The sequence below is a fragment of the Rhopilema esculentum genome, chromosome 20 (genome assembly GCF_057945365.1).
Source record: "Rhopilema esculentum isolate cy_ngs chromosome 20, ASM5794536v1, whole genome shotgun sequence".
In the NCBI taxonomy this organism is placed as follows: Eukaryota; Metazoa; Cnidaria; class Scyphozoa; order Rhizostomeae; family Rhizostomatidae; genus Rhopilema; species Rhopilema esculentum.
Genome location: NC_142834.1, coordinates 7,715,199 through 7,736,217, shown reverse-complemented (window position 1 = coordinate 7,736,217; position 21,019 = coordinate 7,715,199). Strand labels below are relative to the sequence as shown.

General features: G+C 36.1%; 2 long non-coding RNA genes across 2 annotated transcripts; both read right to left on the bottom strand.

Moving 5' to 3' along the window:
- Position 1: 1 nt before the first annotated feature.
- Positions 2 to 3,156, bottom strand: LOC148957846 (uncharacterized). Its single transcript, XR_016145010.1, has 3 exons — positions 2,503 to 3,156; positions 781 to 2,141; positions 2 to 419 (listed from the first exon to the last, which is right to left on the bottom strand). It is a non-coding gene; the product is annotated as an uncharacterized LOC148957846 (long non-coding RNA).
- Positions 3,157 to 14,189: 11,033 nt separating this feature from the next.
- On the bottom strand, positions 14,190 to 19,500 carry LOC135687227 (uncharacterized). Its single transcript, XR_016145123.1, has 3 exons — positions 19,315 to 19,500; positions 16,194 to 16,456; positions 14,190 to 14,638 (listed from the first exon to the last, which is right to left on the bottom strand). It is a non-coding gene; the product is annotated as an uncharacterized LOC135687227 (long non-coding RNA).
- Positions 19,501 to 21,019: the final 1,519 nt, after the last annotated feature.

Sequence of the window (21,019 nt, the reverse complement as noted above, 5' to 3'; positions counted from 1 at the left end):
ACTTCTTTGACACAGTGCATTTCTCATTGAAAAAAATAGCAAGCTATTACCGTTGAATCTCTCCTGGAATAGTTCTTCAAAGCAGTAAACGATCAGACAGACAGGCTTCAAGTCAATTTTGAAAAAACTTGGCTTCATCTTCTCTGTGCAACGATCCTATGACTGGTTGGTCCATGCTTTACCTTTCTACAATCTTGCAAAAATCTTTGGCCATGCTACAGCAGACCATAACCAACTTCAAGACTATTTTGGCAAAAAGTTAGCTACATCTCTCTGTGCAACGATTAACTGACTGGTTGCTCCACGCTTTACCTTTCCACAATCTTGCAAAAATCTTTGGCCATGCAACAGTAGACCATAACCAACTTAAGGGCATATTTTGACACCTTTAGTAACATGCAAAAGATCTTTGTCCATCTCTGCAAATAAAAAACACCAAAATATACTTTCCAAAGACTAAAATACATATGCAAGAACCAGATAAATTTATTATTCTGATAGCTACAAATAAATTTGTCATTCACAATAAACAGAGAAATATTAAATGATCAAAACCCCGCAAGAAAACAGAATATAATAGCCAAACTTCATTTTTCAACAATAAAAAACAAGAGACAATTTTTGCAACAAAAATCAATTCGAAAGAGAAGCCTTACAAATTTACAGTTTTCTACCAATTATTTCCTCTAGGGCAAATATCGTAGCTTTTGTGTACCGTTGTGAGTGCGAACTTCTTTTACACAGTGCACTTCTCATTGAAAAAAAATAGCAACTAATTACCGTTGAATCTCTCCTGGAATAGTTCTTCAAAGCAGTAAACGATCAGGCAGACAGGCTTCAAGTCAATTTTGATTAAAACTTGGCTTGATCTTCTATGTGCAACGATCCTATGACTGGTTGGTCCATGCTTTACCTTTCTACAATCTTGCAAAAATCTTTGGCCATGCTACAGCAGACCATAACCAACTTCAAGACTATTTTGGCAAAAAGTTAGCTACATCTCTCTGTGCAACGATTAACTGACTGGTTGCTCCATGCTTTGCCTTTCAACAATCTTGCAAAAATCTTTGGCCATGCCACAGCAGACCATAACAGACTTCAAGACTATTTTGGCAAAAAGTTAGCTACATCTTCTCTGTGCAACGATCAACTGACTGGTTGGTCCATGCTTTACCTTTCTACAATCTTGCAAAAATCTTTGGCCATGCCACAGCATACCATAACCAACTTCAAGACAATTTTGGCAAAAAGTTAGCTACATCTTCTCTATGCAACGATCAACTGACTGGTTGCTCCATGCTTTACCTTTCTACAATCTTGCAAAAATCTTTGGCCATGCCACAGTAGACCATAACCAACTTAAGGGCATATTTTGACACCTTTAGTAACATGCAAAAGATCTTTGTCCATCTCTGCAAATAAAAAACACCAAAATATACTTTCCAAAGACTAAAATACATATGCAAGAACCAGATAAATTTATTATTCTGATAGCTACAAATAAATTTGTCATTTACAATAAACAGAGAAATATTAAATGATCAAAACCCCGCAAGAAAACAGAATATAATAGCCAAACTTAATTTTTCAACAATAAAAAACAAGAGACAATTTTTGCAAAAAAAATCAACTCGAAAGAGAAGCCTTAAAAATTTACAGTTTTCTACCAATTATTTCCTCTAGGACAAATATCGTAGCTTTGGTGTAACCTTGTGAGTGCAAACTTCTTTGACACAGTGCATTTCTCATTGAAAAAAATAGCAAGCTATTACCGTTGAATCTCTCCTGGAATAGTTCTTCAAAGCAGTAAACGATCAGACAGACAGGCTTCAAGTCAATTTTGAAAAAACTTGGCTTCATCTTCTCTGTGCAACGATCCTATGACTGGTTGGTCCATGCTTTACCTTTCTACAATCTTGCAAAAATCTTTGGCCATGCTACAGCAGACCATAACCAACTTCAAGACTATTTTGGCAAAAAGTTAGCTACATCTCTCTGTGCAACGATTAACTGACTGGTTGCTCCACGCTTTACCTTTCCACAATCTTGCAAAAATCTTTGGCCATGCAACAGTAGACCATAACCAACTTAAGGGCATATTTTGACACCTTTAGTAACATGCAAAAGATCTTTGTCCATCTCTGCAAATAAAAAACACCAAAATATACTTTCCAAAGACTAAAATACATATGCAAGAACCAGATAAATTTATTATTCTGATAGCTACAAATAAATTTGTCATTCAAAATAAACAGAGAAATATTAAATGATCAAAACCCCGCAAGAAAACAGAATATAATAGCCAAACTTCATTTTTCAACAATAAAAAACAAGAGACAATTTTTGCAACAAAAATCAACTCGAAAGAGAAGCCTTACAAATTTACAGTTTTCTACCAATTATTTCCTCTAGGGCAAATATCGTAGCTTTTGTGTACCGTTGTGAGTGCGAACTTCTTTTACACAGTGCACTTCTCATTGAAAAAAAATAGCAACTAATTACCGTTGAATCTCTCCTGGAATAGTTCTTCAAAGCAGTAAACGATCAGGCAGACAGGCTTCAAGTCAATTTTGATTAAAACTTGGCTTGATCTTCTATGTGCAACGATCCTATGACTGGTTGGTCCATGCTTTACCTTTCTACAATCTTGCAAAAATCTTTGGCCATGCTACAGCAGACCATAACCAACTTCAAGACTATTTTGGCAAAAAGTTAGCTACATCTCTCTGTGCAACGATTAACTGACTGGTTGCTCCATGCTTTGCCTTTCAACAATCTTGCAAAAATCTTTGGCCATGCCACAGCAGACCATAACAGACTTCAAGACTATTTTGGCAAAAAGTTAGCTACATCTTCTCTGTGCAACGATTAACTGACTGGTTGGTCCATGCTTTACCTTTCCATAATCTTGCAAAAATCTTTGGCCATGCCACAGCAGACCATAACCAACTTAAGGACATATTTTGACACCTTTAGTAACATGCAAAAGATCTTTGTCCATCTCTGCAAATAAAAAACACCAAAATATACTTTCCAAAGACTAAAATACATATGCAAGAACCAGATAAATTTATTATTCTGATAGCTACAAATAAATTTGTCATTTACAATAAACAGAGAAATATTAAATGATCAAAACCCCGCAAGAAAACAGAATATAATAGCCAAACCTAATTTTTCAACAATAAAAAACAAGAGACAATTTTTGCAAAAAAAATCAACTCGAAAGAGAAGCCTTAAAAATTTACAGTTTTCTACCAATTATTTCCTCTAGGGCAAATATCGTAGCTTTGGTGTAACCTTGTGAGTGCAAACTTCTTTGACACAGTGCATTTCTCATTGAAAAAAATAGCAAGCTATTACCGTTGAATCTCTCCTGGAATAGTTCTTCAAAGCAGTAAACGATCAGGCAGACAGGCTTCAAGTCAATTTTGAAAAAACTTGGCTTCATCTTCTCTGTGCAACGATCCTTTGACTGGTTGGTCCATGCTTTACCTTTCTACAATCTTGCAAAAATCGTTGGCCATGCCACAGCAGACCATAACCAACTTCAAGACAATTTTGGCAAAAAGTTAGCTACATCTTCTCTATGCAACGATCAACTGACTGGTTGCTCCATGCTTTACCTTTCTACAATCTTGCAAAAATCTTTGGCCATGCCACAGCAGACCATAACCAACTTCAAGACAATTTTGGCAAAAAGTTAGCTACATCTTCTCTATGCAACGATCAACTGACTGGTTGCTCCATGCTTTACCTTTCTACAATCTTGCAAAAATCTTTGGCCATGCCACAGCAGACCAGAACCAACTTCAAGACTATTTTGGCAAAAAGTTAGCTACATCTTCTCTGTGCAACGATCAACTGACTGGTTGCTCCATGCTTTACCTTTCCACAATCTTGCAAAAATCTTTGGCCATGCCACAGTAGACCATAACCAACTTAAGGGCATATTTTGACACCTTTAGTAACATGCAAAAGATCTTTGTCCATCTCTGCAAATAAAAAACACCACAATATACTTTCCAAAGACTAAAATACCTATGCAAGAACCTGATAAATATATTATTCTGATAGCTACAAATAAATTTGTCATTTACAATAAACAGAGAAATATTAAATGATCAAAACCCCGCAAGAAAACAGAATATAATAGCCAAACTTCATTTTTCAACAATAAAAAAACAAGAGACAGTTTTTGCAACAAAAATCAACTCGAAAGAGAAGCCTTAAAAATTTACAGTTTTCTACCAATTATTTCCTCTAGGACAAATATCGTAGCTTTGGTGTAACCTTGTGAGTGCAAACCTCTTTGACACAGTGCACTTCTCATTGAAAAAAATAGCAAGTTATTACCGTTGAATCTCTCCTGGAATAGTTCTTCAAAGCAGTAAACGATCAGGCAGACAGGCTTCAAGTCAATTTTGAAAAAACTTGGCTTCATCTTCTCTGTGCAACGATCAACTGACTGGTTGGTCCATGCTTTACCTTTCCACAATCTTGCAAAAATCTTTGGCCATGCCACAGCAGACCATAACCAACTTCAAGACAATTTTGGCAAAAAGTTAGTTACATCTTCTCTGTGCAACGATCAACTGACTGGTTGCTCCATGCTTTACCTTTCCACAATCTTGCAAAAATCTTTGGCCATGCCACAGCAGACCATAACCAACTTCAAGACAATTTTGGCAAAAAGTTAGCTACATCTTCTCTGTGCAACGATCAACTGACTGGTTGCTCCATGCTTTACCTTTCCACAATCTTGCAAAAATCTTTGGCCATGCCACAGCAGACCATAACCAACTTCAAGACAATTTTTGCAAAAAGTTAGCTACATCTTCTCTGTGCAACGATCAACTGACTGGTTGCTCCATGCTTTACCTTTCCACAATCTTGCAAAAATCTTTGGCCATGCCACAGCAGACCATAACCAACTTCAAGACAATTTTGGCAAAAAGTTAGCTACATCTTCTCTGTGCAACGATCAACTGACTGGTTGCTCCATGCTTTACCTTTCCACAATCTTGCAAAAATCTTTGGCCATGCCACAGCAGACCATAACCAACTTCAAGACAATTTTTGCAAAAAGTTAGCTACATCTTCTCTGTGCAACGATCAACTGACTGGTTGCTCCATGCTTTACCTTTCCACAATCTTGCAAAAATCTTTGGCCATGCCACAGCAGACCATAACCAACTTCAAGACAATTTTGGCAAAAAGTTAGCTACATCTTCTCTGTGCAACGATCAACTGACTGGTTGCTCCATGCTTTACCTTTCCACAATCTTGCAAAAATCTTTGGCCATGCCACAGTAGACCATAACCAACTTAAGGGCATATTTTGACACCTTTAGTAACATGCAAAAGATCTTTGTCCATCTCTGCAAATAAAAAACACCACAATATACTTTCCAAAGACTAAAATACCTATGCAAGAACCTGATAAATATATTATTCTGATAGCTACAAATAAATTTGTCATTTACAATAAACAGAGAAATATTAAATGATCAAAACCCCGCAAGAAAACAGAATATAATAGCCAAACTTCATTTTTCGACAATAAAAAACAAGAGACAATTTTTGCAACAAAAATCAACTCGAAAGAGAAGCCTTAAAAATTTACAGTTTTCTACCAATTATTTCCTCTAGGGCAAATATCGTAGCTTTTGTGTACCGTTGTGAGTGCGAACTTCTTTTACACAGTGCACTTCTCATTGAAAAAAATAGCAAATTATTACCGTTGAATCTCTCTTGGAATAGTTCTTCAAAGCAGTAAACGATCAGGCAGACAGGCTTCAAGTCAATTTTGATAAAAGCTTGGCTTCATCTTCTCTGTGCAACGATCCTATGACTGGTTGGTCCATGCTTTACCTTTCTACAATCTTGCAAAAATCTTTGGCCATGCCACGGCAGACCATAACCAACTTCAAGACTATTTTGGCAAAAAGTTAGCTACATCTTCTCTGTGCAACGATCAACTGACTGGTTGGTCCATGCTTTACCTTTCCACAATCTTGCAAAAATCTTTGGCCATGCCACAGCAGACCATAACCAACTTCAAGACAATTTTGGCAAAAAAGTTAGCTACATCTCTCTGTGCAACGATTAACTGACTGGTTGCTCCATGCTTTGCCTTTCCACAATCTTGCAAAAATCTTTGGCCATGCCACAGCATACCATAACCAACTTCAAGACAATTTTGGCAAAAAGTTAGCTACATCTTCTCTATGCAACGATCAACTGACTGGTTGCTCCATGCTTTACCTTTCTACAATCTTGCAAAAATCTTTGGCCATGCCACAGTAGACCATAACCAACTTAAGGGCATATTTTGACACCTTTAGTAACATGCAAAAGATCTTTGTCCATCTCTGCAAATAAAAAACACCACAATATACTTTCCAAAGACTAAAATACCTATGGAAGAACCTGATAAATATATTATTCTGATAGCTACAAATAAATTTGTCATTTACAATAAACAGAGAAATATTAAATGATCAAAACCCCGCAAGAAAACAGAATATAATAGCCAAACTTCATTTTTCAACAATAAAAAAACAAGAGACAGTTTTTGCAACAAAAATCAACTCGAAAGAGAAGCCTTAAAAATTTACAGTTTTCTACCAATTATTTCCTCTAGGACAAATATCGTAGCTTTGGTGTAACCTTGTGAGTGCAAACTTCTTTGACACAGTGCATTTCTCATTGAAAAAAATAGCAAGCTATTACCGTTGAATCTCTCCTGGAATAGTTCTTCAAAGCAGTAAACGATCAGGCAGACAGGCTTCAAGTCAATTTTGAAAAAACTTGGCTTCATCTTCTCTGTGCAACGATCCTATGACTGGTTGGTCCATGCTTTACCTTTCCACAATCTTGCAAAAATCTTTGGCCATGCCACAGCAGACCATAACCAACTTCAAGACAATTTTGGCAAAAAGTTAGCTACATCTCTCTGTGCAACGATTAACTGACTGGTTGCTCCACGCTTTACCTTTCCACAATCTTGCAAAAATCTTTGGCCATGCAACAGTAGACCATAACCAACTTAAGGGCATATTTTGACACCTTTAGTAACATGCAAAAGATCTTTGTCCATCTCTGCAAATAAAAAACACCACAATATACTTTCCAAAGACTAAAATACATATGCAAGAACCAGATAAATTCATTATTCTGATAGCTACAAATAAATTTGTCATATACAATAAACAAAGAAATATTAAATTATCAAAACCCCGCAAGAAAACAGAATATAATAGCCAAACTTCATTTTTCAACAATAAAAAACAAGAGACAATTTTTGCAATAAAAATCAACTGGAAAAAGAAGCCTTAAAAATTTACAGTTTTCTACCAATTATTTCCTCCTGGACAAATATCGTAGCTTTGGTGTAACCTTGTGAGTGCAAACCTCTTTGACACAGTGCACTTCTCATTGAAAAAAATAGCAAGTTATTACCGTTGAATCTCTCCTGGAATAGTTCTTCAAAGCAGTAAACGACCAGGCAGACAGGTCTCAAGTCAATTTTGATAAAAACTTGGCTTCATCTTCTTTGTGCAACAATTCTGTGACTGGTTGGTCCATGCTTTACCTTTCTACAATCTTGCAAAAATCTTTGGCATGCCACAGCAGACCATAACCAACTTCAAGACAATTTTGGCAAAAAGTTAGTTACATCTTCTCTATGCAACGATCAACTGACTGGTTGCTCCATGCTTTACCTTTCCACAATCTTGCAAAAATCTTTGGCCATGCCACAGTAGACCATAACCAACTTAAGGGCATATTTTGACACCTTTAGTAACATGCAAAAGATCTTTGTCCAGCTCTGCAAATAAAAAACACCAAAATATAGTTTCGAAGGACAAAATACATATGCAATAACCAGATAAATATATTATTCTGATAGCTACAAATAAATTTGTCATTTACAATAGACAGAGAAATATTAAATGATCAAAACCCCGCAAGAAAACAGAATATAATAGCCAAACTTCATTTTTCAACAATAAAAAAACAAGAGACAATTTTTGCAACAAAAATCAACTCGAAAGAGAAGTCTTAAAAATTTACAGTTTTCTACCAATTATTTCCTTTAGGGCAAATATCGTAACTTTGGTGTACCCTTGTGAGTGCGAACTTCTTTGACACAGTGCACTTCTCATTGAAAAAATAATAGCAAGTAATTACCGTTGAATCCCTCCTGGAATAGTTCTTCAAAGCAGTAAACGATCAGGCAGACAGGCTTCAAGTCAATTTTGATAAAAACTTGGCTTCATCTTCTCTGTGCAACGATCAACTGACTGGTTGGTCCATGCTTTACCTTTCCACAATCTTGCAAAAATCTTTGGCCATGCCACAGCAGACCATAACCAACTTCAAGACAATTTTGGCAAAAAGTTAGCTACATCTTCTCTGTGCAACGATCAACTGACTGGTTGCTCCATGCTTTACCTTTCCACAATCTTGCAAAAATCTTTGGCCATGCCACAGCAGACCATAACCAACTTCAAGACAATTTTGGCAAAAAGTTAGCTACATCTTCTCTGTGCAACGATCAACTGACTGGTTGCTCCATGCTTTACCTTTCCACAATCTTGCAAAAATCTTTGGCCATGCCACAGCAGACCATAACCAACTTCAAGACAATTTTTGCAAAAAGTTAGCTACATCTTCTCTGTGCAACGATCAACTGACTGGTTGGTCCATGCTTTACCTTTCCACAATCTTGCAAAAATCTTTGGCCATGCCACAGCAGACCATAACCAACTTCAAGACAATTTTGGCAAAAAGTTAGCTACATCTTCTCTGTGCAACGATCAACTGACTGGTTGCTCCATGCTTTACCTTTCCACAATCTTGCAAAAATCTTTGGCCATGCCACAGCAGACCATAACCAACTTCAAGACAATTTTTGCAAAAAGTTAGCTACATCTTCTCTGTGCAACGATCAACTGACTGGTTGCTCCATGCTTTACCTTTCCACAATCTTGCAAAAATCTTTGGCCATGCCACAGCAGACCATAACCAACTTCAAGACAATTTTGGCAAAAAGTTAGCTACATCTTCTCTGTGCAACGATCAACTGACTGGTTGCTCCATGCTTTACCTTTCCACAATCTTGCAAAAATCTTTGGCCATGCCACAGCAGACCATAACCAACTTCAAGACAATTTTTGCAAAAAGTTAGCTACATCTTCTCTGTGCAACGATCAACTGACTGGTTGCTCCATGCTTTACCTTTCCACAATCTTGCAAAAATCTTTGGCCATGCCACAGCAGACCATAACCAACTTCAAGACAATTTTGGCAAAAAGTTAGCTACATCTTCTCTGTGCAACGATCAACTGACTGGTTGCTCCATGCTTTACCTTTCCACAATCTTGCAAAAATCTTTGGCCATGCCACAGTAGACCATAACCAACTTAAGGGCATATTTTGACACCTTTAGTAACATGCAAAAGATCTTTGTCCATCTCTGCAAATAAAAAACACCACAATATACTTTCCAAAGACTAAAATACCTATGCAAGAACCTGATAAATATATTATTCTGATAGCTACAAATAAATTTGTCATTTACAATAAACAGAGAAATATTAAATGATCAAAACCCCGCAAGAAAACAGAATATAATAGCCAAACTTCATTTTTCGACAATAAAAAACAAGAGACAATTTTTGCAACAAAAATCAACTCGAAAGAGAAGCCTTAAAAATTTACAGTTTTCTACCAATTATTTCCTCTAGGGCAAATATCGTAGCTTTTGTGTACAGTTGTGAGTGCGAACTTCTTTTACACAGTGCACTTCTCATTGAAAAAAATAGCAAATTATTACCGTTGAATCTCTCTTGGAATAGTTCTTCAAAGCAGTAAACGATCAGGCAGACAGGCTTCAAGTCAATTTTGATAAAAGCTTGGCTTCATCTTCTCTGTGCAACGATCCTATGACTGGTTGGTCCATGCTTTACCTTTCTACAATCTTGCAAAAATCTTTGGCCATGCCACGGCAGACCATAACCAACTTCAAGACTATTTTGGCAAAAAGTTAGCTACATCTTCTCTGTGCAACGATCAACTGACTGGTTGGTCCATGCTTTACCTTTCCACAATCTTGCAAAAATCTTTGGCCATGCCACAGCAGACCATAACCAACTTCAAGACAATTTTGGCAAAAAGTTAGCTACATCTCTCTGTGCAACGATTAACTGACTGGTTGCTCCATGCTTTGCCTTTCCACAATCTTGCAAAAATCTTTGGCCATGCCACAGCATACCATAACCAACTTCAAGACAATTTTGGCAAAAAGTTAGCTACATCTTCTCTATGCAACGATCAACTGACTGGTTGCTCCATGTTTTACCTTTCTACAATCTTGCAAAAATCTTTGGCCATGCCACAGTAGACCATAACCAACTTCAAGACAATTTTGGCAAAAAGTTAGCTACATCTTCTCTGTGCAACGATCAACTGACTGGTTGCTCCATGCTTTACCTTTCCACAATCTTGCAAAACTCTTTGGCCATGCCACAGCAGACCATAACCAACTTCAAGACTATTTTGGCAAAAAGTTAGCTACATCTCTCTCTGCAACGATTAACTGACTGGTTGGTCCATGCTTTACCTTTCCATAATCTTGCAAAAATCTTTGGCCATGCCACAGCAGACCATAACCAACTTAAGGACATATTTTGACACCTTTAGTAACATGCAAAAGATCTTTGTCCATCTCTGCAAATAAAAAACACCACAATATACTTTCCAAAGACTAAAATACATATGCAAAAACCAGATAAATATATTATTCTGATAGCTACAAATAAATTGTTCATAAACAATAAACAGAGAAATATTAAATGATCAAAACCCCGCAAGAAAACAGAATATAATAGCCAAACTTCATTTTTCAACAATAAAAAAACAAGAGACAGTTTTTGCAACAAAAATCAAGTCGAAAGAGAAGCCTTAAAAATTTACAGTTTTCTACCAATTATTTCCTCTAGGACAAATATCGTAGCTTTGGTGTAACCTTGTGAGTGCAAACCTCTTTGACACAGTGCATTTCTCATTGAAAAGAAATAGCAAGCTATTACCATTGAATCTCTCCTGGAATAGTTCTTCAAAGCAGTAAACGATCAGGCAGACAGGCTTCAAGTCAATTTTGATAAAAACTTGGCTTCATCTTCTCTGTGCAACGATCCTATGACTGGTTGGTCCATGCTTTACCTTTCTACAATCTTGCAAAAATCTTTGGCCATGCCACAGCAGACCAGAACCAACTTCAAGACTATTTTGGCAAAAAGTTAGCTACATCTTCTCTGTGCAACGATCAACTGACTGGTTGCTCCATGCTTTACCTTTCCACAATCTTGCAAAAATCTTTGGCCATGCCACAGTAGACCATAACCAACTTAAGGGCATATTTTGACACCTTTAGTAACATGCAAAAGATCTTTGTCCATCTCTGCAAATAAAAAACACCACAATATACTTTCCAAAGACTAAAATACATATGCAAAAACCAGATAAATATATTATTCTGATAGCTACAAATAAATTGTTCATAAACAATAAACAGAGAAATATTAAATGATCAAAACCCCGCAAGAAAACAGAATATAATAGCCAAACTTCATTTTTCAACAATAAAAAAACAAGAGACAGTTTTTGCAACAAAAATCAAGTCGAAAGAGAAGCCTTAAAAATTTACAGTTTTCTACCAATTATTTCCTCTAGGACAAATATCGTAGCTTTGGTGTAACCTTGTGAGTGCAAACTTCTTTGACACAGTGCACTTCTCATTGAAAAAAATAGCAAGCTATTACCGTTGAATCTCTCCTGGAATAGTTCTTCAAAGCAGTAAACGATCAGGCAGACAGGCTTCAAGTCAATTTTGATAAAAACTTGGCTTCATCTTCTCTGTGCAACGATCCTATGACTGGTTGGTCCATGCTTTACCTTTCTACAATCTTGCAAAAATCTTTGGCCATGCCACAGCAGACCAGAACCAACTTCAAGACTATTTTGGCAAAAAGTTAGCTACATCTTCTCTGTGCAACGATCAACTGACTGGTTGCTCCATGCTTTACCTTTCCACAATCTTGCAAAAATCTTTGGCCATGCCACAGTAGACCATAACCAACTTAAGGGCATATTTTGACACCTTTAGTAACATGCAAAAGATCTTTGTCCATCTCTGCAAATAAAAAACACCACAATATACTTTCCAAAGACTAAAATACCTATGCAAGAACCTGATAAATATATTATTCTGATAGCTACAAATAAATTTGTCATTTACAATAAACAGAGAAATATTAAATGATCAAAACCCCGCAAGAAAACAGAATATAATAGCCAAACTTCATTTTTCAACAATAAAAAAACAAGAGACAGTTTTTGCAACAAAAATCAACTCGAAAGAGAAGCCTTAAAAATTTACAGTTTTCTACCAATTATTTCCTCTAGGACAAATATCGTAGCTTTGGTGTAACCTTGTGAGTGCAAACTTCTTTGACACAGTGCATTTCTCATTGAAAAAAATAGCAAGCTATTACCGTTGAATCTCTCCTGGAATAGTTCTTCAAAGCAGTAAACGATCAGGCAGACAGGCTTCAAGTCAATTTTGAAAAAACTTGGCTTCATCTTCTCTGTGCAACGATCCTATGACTGGTTGGTCCATGCTTTACCTTTCCACAATCTTGCAAAAATCTTTGGCCATGCCACAGCAGACCATAACCAACTTCAAGACAATTTTGGCAAAAAGTTAGCTACATCTCTCTGTGCAACGATTAACTGACTGGTTGCTCCACGCTTTACCTTTCCACAATCTTGCAAAAATCTTTGGCCATGCAACAGTAGACCATAACCAACTTAAGGGCATATTTTGACACCTTTAGTAACATGCAAAAGATCTTTGTCCATCTCTGCAAATAAAAAACACCACAATATACTTTCCAAAGACTAAAATACATATGCAAGAACCAGATAAATTCATTATTCTGATAGCTACAAATAAATTTGTCATATACAATAAACAAAGAAATATTAAATTATCAAAACCCCGCAAGAAAACAGAATATAATAGCCAAACTTCATTTTTCAACAATAAAAAAACAAGAGACAATTTTTGCAACAAAAATCAACTCGAAAGAGAAGTCTTAAAAATTTACAGTTTTCTACCAATTATTTCCTTTAGGGCAAATATCGTAACTTTGGTGTACCCTTGTGAGTGCGAACTTCTTTGACACAGTGCACTTCTCATTGAAAAAATAATAGCAAGTAATTACCGTTGAATCCCTCCTGGAATAGTTCTTCAAAGCAGTAAACGATCAGGCAGACAGGCTTCAAGTCAATTTTGATAAAAACTTGGCTTCATCTTCTCTGTGCAACGATCAACTGACTGGTTGGTCCATGCTTTACCTTTCCACAATCTTGCAAAAATCTTTGGCCATGCCACAGCAGACCATAACCAACTTCAAGACAATTTTGGCAAAAAGTTAGTTACATCTTCTCTGTGCAACGATCAACTGACTGGTTGCTCCATGCTTTACCTTTCCACAATCTTGCAAAAATCTTTGGCCATGCCACAGCAGACCATAACCAACTTCAAGACAATTTTGGCAAAAAGTTAGCTACATCTTCTCTGTGCAACGATCAACTGACTGGTTGCTCCATGCTTTACCTTTCCACAATCTTGCAAAAATCTTTGGCCATGCCACAGCAGACCATAACCAACTTCAAGACAATTTTTGCAAAAAGTTAGCTACATCTTCTCTGTGCAACGATCAACTGACTGGTTGCTCCATGCTTTACCTTTCCACAATCTTGCAAAAATCTTTGGCCATGCCACAGCAGACCATAACCAACTTCAAGACAATTTTGGCAAAAAGTTAGCTACATCTTCTCTGTGCAACGATCAACTGACTGGTTGCTCCATGCTTTACCTTTCCACAATCTTGCAAAAATCTTTGGCCATGCCACAGCAGACCATAACCAACTTCAAGACAATTTTTGCAAAAAGTTAGCTACATCTTCTCTGTGCAACGATCAACTGACTGGTTGCTCCATGCTTTACCTTTCCACAATCTTGCAAAAATCTTTGGCCATGCCACAGCAGACCATAACCAACTTCAAGACAATTTTGGCAAAAAGTTAGCTACATCTTCTCTGTGCAACGATCAACTGACTGGTTGCTCCATGCTTTACCTTTCCACAATCTTGCAAAAATCTTTGGCCATGCCACAGTAGACCATAACCAACTTAAGGGCATATTTTGACACCTTTAGTAACATGCAAAAGATCTTTGTCCATCTTTGGGTGCTGAGATGGAACAATCTACTGAACAAAATGCTAACCATCAAAGATTAGGTATAGATGACTTGGTCTTGTATCTGGGTCCAAAAGTGATGTTGTGACACTCTTCAGCCTCTGTAAACAACACTTTCGTTTTAACTGCACCTCATCTCAAAGGTAAAGTCCTTTGATGAAACAGCAGAAAGAAGATTATTTTCTTTCCACAATCTTGAAGTGCTTTTTTTTGTCGTTAATCAAGGCACGCACCAGTAGATCATAATCAACTTTAGGAAAATTTTGGTACCTCTAATAACATGCCAAAGATCCTTGTCCATCTCTCCAAATGAAAAATGCCATTATATACTTTCAAGTGTATAAAATACACAGCATGGAAAACAGAAATATATTATTCTTAAGCTTTAGATGCACTTTTCTTAAACAATAAATAAAAAAATAGAATCTCAAAAATACCTTTATGCAAATAAGAAATAATAACCAATTCATAATTGGTTTTTTTAAACAATCAAAAAGAAATAAGAGTAATGAAGTGCAAGGGTAGCAAAAACAAGTGAGCTCCAAGAAAATTTTTCACTTCTCCGCAGGAAATTTTGATAAAAAAGGGGGTTATTAATACTGTTTAAGAAAAACAATTTATTTTGGAGTGCCTATCATGGATACAGTTCAGGTTAAGTTGCCTGCCGTACAAGGACTTGAACAGTTTAACTGGGGAAAGAATTATAAATTGTCGGTAGAAGCCTGTGATTAGCTGGGAATTGCAGTAAATTACCTAAAGGATAACCTGGCAAAAGTAGATATAAGAGTTTTTGTTTGCTGAATAGCAGACATCTACAACAATATACTGCTTTAGTCCCCGATGTTCAAACAGTCAACCTGCTTCAATATGCATTACTCATAAAATAAGACTGCCACTTAAAGTGCTTACAGATTGTTGATGACAACAATATAAAAAATTTCCAGAAAGTGCAAGGAGCCGTGGGCAAAGCTCAAAACACACTAAACAAAGACAAAAAGAAGGAACTTCCTCAATAAATCACCAAACTCAATGAAAACTTCCAAGGCAGTGTTTGTAGGAAACTTGGTATAATTGTAGAAAAGACTCAGATTCCAACAAATTTTTATCATGGAAAATTAAGGAAAGGGGCATATTTTGTTGCAGATTTCACAACTGAGAAGTTGCTGAAACTGCAAAGACAATGACACAGGAAAAGTTCATTAGTGATGCTAATACAAGGACTCATACGAAAACTGCAGGATGTTATTGGAAATAATTATTTCTTGACCACAAGGAATAGATAGTAAGCATTTGATCAAGGAGTTGATGTCAACCACTAGTTAACACACAGTCGATTGTGAAACAGTAATTGCAGCTAAAAAAGTTGAGCAAGTTAAGATGACCATAGAAGCAATAGTAGAGTTTGTGATATCAAGATAAAATAATAAATAAAAAAATGTGTGACATGTGAGTAGAAACATAGTGAATAATGAACGATGGGTAGCATACAATGCAGATTGTGATAGATGACTGTAGCCTTAAAGCAGTTGTGGCCACCCCACCCCTGAAATATTTTGGAGGACAATAGTTATTGTTTTAAAACAATGAAGAAATGTGACGTCATCATTGCAAAACAACAGTTTTGCCCCCCTTCCAATATTTGACCAAGTCTCTGCCCCTGTTTTAAGTTCTCAGAATGGTACATTATTGTAAAATGGGTGAAACATCCTCATTCTTTCAGAGCAAGACTGTAGAATGAATTTTATGTCGTCACAGAGAGTGAACATTTTCCTCCCAGAAAGTCTTCTGAGTGCGACACCCTTTCACAATATGGCAGACATAATGAAGATTTTATGCAAAAATAGTACCAAGAACTTACCAAGAACCAAGAATTTATCTTCTCCAGATCAGTTCTTCCAAGCATTAAACAGTCAGGCAGACAGGCTTGAAGTCAATTTGCCAATCAATAGACTTTTTCTTTTCTGTGCAACAAACAAATGTTTGATTCTTTCATGCTCAGTCCTCCACATTCTTCATATAATCTTTGTCCTTCGTCTTTCAAGTCACACCATAGTAGACCATGACAAAGTTGAGGGCATATTTTGATACCTCTAGTTACTTGAAAAGAAGCTTTGTCCATTTCTGCAATTGAAAAACGCCACAATATACTTTCAAGAGTACAATACACAACATGGAAAAATGTTATTTTTAATAGCAAAATATGTGCTTTTCAGGAACAGCCCCTGAACAAAAATAATAGCCTCAGTCACGAAAAAATTCATATGAGCAAGAAAATATTCCTGCAACATCATTTAAAAAAATTAAAGCTTGTTGTTGACATTTCGACAATTGAGCTGGCATCATATCAAATTCCTATTGTTGTACAATAAAGTACTCATTTTGATGGCAGTTGTTGCAGTCATTTTTATGTACAAAGAATGAGCACATATAGTTAACAGTTGAAATAACCTTTTGCAAAACATACTTTTGCTACAAATTTTTTTGAGCTAGACACCTTTTGAAAAATTAGGCCTTCCTTGAAAAATATTTCCCTTTGTGTTTGATGAACAACCTCTCTCAGGCATTTCAAGGGTGTGATGATGTGCAGTCAGAATATTACAAAATCAACAATGCTGAATAAAACTTTTTTAACAAATATTTTGAACTGCAAAAATGTACCAGCTATTAAGCAAATGGGACAATAAGTCTGAACTTGGTGGTTCTTTAGATTCACACACTTTTCCCAATATATTTCAAGAACCACAAGTGTTAAACACTCCAAAATAATGTATTGTTTCTGCTCTAGGCTGTTTGGAAGTGGAAAAAGTCATTTTGCAATTTTTCCAGTTTGGTTGTTTCTGTTTTATCAGGTCTAATATTTTGGTGTTTACTTGTGCAAAATAAAGACAAAAATATGTTTATGATACACAAGCAAACATGTTTGAGTCTGGAATGAATGTACCCATTCATTTATTCTCTTCCCTCATGCATATAATTTTTAAGCAATGTAATAGTTGTAATGTAATAGGTGTATACAAAGAAGCTTGTCAAAGCATAAGAAAGCTTATCAAGAACAGAAAAAGTTAGTGACTACTCTAAGAAGAATTCAATACTCTTATTACTCTCAAGTACCAAATAAAAAAAACATTGGAAGTAAAAGAGTGTAATAAATGGTTGTAAATGGTCTGAGGGCTGTCGGAAATGATTTGATTTGAACACAGAAAAAGAAGTCAACACAGTACTCATTTCCTTTCTCACACACAGGTCAGACAAAAAAGGGGAATCAAGATAATAGCTATGTAAATAAATTTCTAGAAATAATTATTCAAAAGCTTGTATAAAACATTTTTTTTCAGGTCATGTTCCCAAAAATATCTGGTCATGTTCCCAATCATTTTATACTCTGAATAAATGAAAAAACACCAAGATCAATTAAAAATTCTGTTCATGACAAATTCTTGTAAAACATTTGTTATGCAAAATTTAATGGGAATATTTGCCAATAATCCTGTTTTATTGAGGGTTTATTGGAATTTGGAAAATTTTTCATCCACCTTTTTATTCTAGACTGCCATGTATTTGCCATGGCTAGTAGTCCCCTGAATATTCCTGACTCAAGAGTAAGTTATAGCTTCAACTGTTCTTCATACCACATGTGTTTTGCTCTCCAGTCTGCGAGTTACCATCGAAAAGAATAACAAACTCTCCATATACCGGTCTGGATTTCATGGCAGTTTTCGATAAGATCTCGGGAGAGCACAAGCTATTAGCCAAAAGTGTAGATGTGCATTTGTGATAAACGTGCACATGTGACCCAATACTTTTAGTTTGACTTTTAGTTAGGAACTCAGACTAACAAAATGATAAAGCGCTTTAAACAATTGCAAGAGAATGACTACAAAAATTATCTGATGTGTAGCGTGCTTGATGTAGATGTGTAGCAAGGGGCCTTCTTTTTCAGCTTTCCCCAGGGCCACAGTGACCTTGTTTACACTGTTCCATACAAGTTTGGTTTTTGTAACTTCCTTCTGTAACTTTATTGACTTTGTAACTTCATGGTTTGCCCTTCCGTTTACATTAGCACTGTGGAACCCAGATGATTTTGCTCTGCCATCTGGTACAGTTTTGAACATGCTATGAAAGCAGACAATTTGTGCACCATGTTTTCATTTTTTAAACAGGATAGTGAAAACAGGTCTGAAACTTTTTGGCAGCCCTTATCTCAAGAGGATTGAACATTTTTTCCAATCCAAGTTGCAAAAAAATTAAGAATTAAAGTCATTTTGCCATATTTGAAAAAAACTTAGGGCTAATGCAGTTTCCCACCTCTTGGGCACTGATCCTTACCCAAACCCTATCCTTATGTTTGGAACCACAGGCTGAGAGGTACCAAACTGCAATAGCCCCCCAAAACCATGCCCAAACCACGCCCATATTCGGGTGTGCAAGAGTGCACTCGTAATTTGAAAAAAAATTTCAGGAGTGCAGCAGCCATGGAATCTATACTGGTCCATATACAAGGCACCCTTGGAACCTTAGCTTCCTTCAGCTAACTTTTTTCAGCTAATAATTTTATCAAAATTTGTTTTTTTTAGTTTACAACAAACGTCTGATAGTATATTCCGTGAGATAATTGACTTAATATCTATATCATGCACCGCGGAGCAGGGGGGCTGGAGGATTTAGAGCCCCCCCCCCCCACTTTTTGCAAAAAAATGCCAAACATTAATAAACTACTAGCAAAGCCTCTTTTTGTAAGGTTTTAGCCCCCCCAAATTTTTTAAACCCCCCACTTTTCTTAACGCCCCACGATGCCTGTATCTTTTGAATCCCTCTTTTTTCAATTTAGTGAAACCCACACAACCAACCCCTCAACAAATGATCAAACATACTTTTCTTCGCCAATTTTTTGTGCTTTGGAAAACTTTTTGAAAACTTCACAAGAAAAAGATATGGAAAAAAAGTCATTTAAAACTGTTACAAAAAATTAAGAATCAAACCTTGCATTTTCTTCAGGTTTTGTTTGGTTTTCAATTCTCGGCGTATTGCGGTGTTTCTTATTTGCTACATTTGTTTAGTCTGTCGCCATTTTTCTCCTTGCCTTGCCATGCTCCAATTTCGCAATGGTCCATGGGATATCCTCCTCCTCACTTCCCGATTCGCAATAACTTTCAATCATTTACTCCCAATGAGGTATTGTTAATTCTACATTAATTAATTATTTATAACCAACAAAGTACCACTGTTTTCAATGTTGCCCATAAAATCCCATATATATATTAGCGCCTTCTCTAATAATATAGCTAGGGGCTATGGCCCCTACATTCCCAGTGACTCTGACTCGGACTCTCATTTCGGAAAGGCTATGCCATAAACCAGACTTTCCTAATGACAAAACATATGATGTACTCCAATCAGTTCTTTAAAAGGGCTAATATACCTCTCTAAACAACCTCTCTAAAGCGAAATATGCTTCTCAAGAAAGATTTTGCTTCTAGAATTACATCTCAGCATTTAGTCTAGGAGATCTGAAAATCGGATTTTTTCTTTTTAGGGAGCTGTAATACCCTTGCCCATTCTTTTAAGAGTTTTTCTGTAGCTTTTGGACTTGTCGGAAAAAGTTGAAACTGCAGCACTTTGGGCAGGCTTGGACAAGAAGTGCCGCAAGGGCCGATGCTTGGCCCTCTCCTCTTTAATGCTTTTATAAATGATATTTTTACTACCTTCAAATTGGATCACTGTGCAATTTTGCTGATAACAGCACTCTTTCTGCTATTACAATTTAAATAGGTGGTAAAGATATAGAAAGATTTTAAATTAACAATGATTTTAGTAATAGTTGATAGCAAACTTTACTTGATGTTGAGGTTGACGAAAATCTCAAGTTTGACATTCAAATCGATAAAATCTGAAAAAAGCAGCCAATCAGTTAGATTCGCTAAAAGCGATTAACAAATCATATGGGAGACAAAGAAAGATAATGAATTATTAATTCTGTTATATGTAAGATGTCATTTTAGTTATTGCTTATTTATATGGATGTTATGCAGCAACAAGAGAAAATAAATGAAAGAGCATTACGAGTTGCGTACTCTGACCATTCATCCTCCTACAAAGATCTAATTGCCAACTTGATGGAATCTACTATCCAATTAGAATCATAACACTTGAGGCAAAAAAAACTCTCAACGATCTAAATCATATTTTATCCATGGTCAAAAATCTGCACCTCACTTCAGGAAGAAATCAAAGCAGCCCATAATTCAAAATAATTCAAAAATCTAACTACAAATTTTTTGAAATTGCTTCATATTTGTTTGAATAAATGCTTTCCATCATTGAAACAACTAACACTAAATAAATCATGTAATATCCTTTACAAAACTCTTTCCACATTCACGAAGTAGGAGAAAAAAGAGGATAAAGGAGACTTTTGCCGTGTAAATTTCTATTTTACCCAATGCCCAATTCTAATTGTATTCCTTTTTTATGCACAATCAAAAAAGGAAAATTTTACAAGAACAAAATTACAATGATAAGCATGCCATTGGGAGCATGATAAGCATGGCTACCAATTGACCTTGAAAAACAACAATACAATATTGCCAAAGGCTATATCAAAATCTTGTTTATGTCCGTGAATCCTTAATAAAACTAACCAATGACTCAGTTCCAAGCGGATGATAATGCTCGATGGTTAGCAAA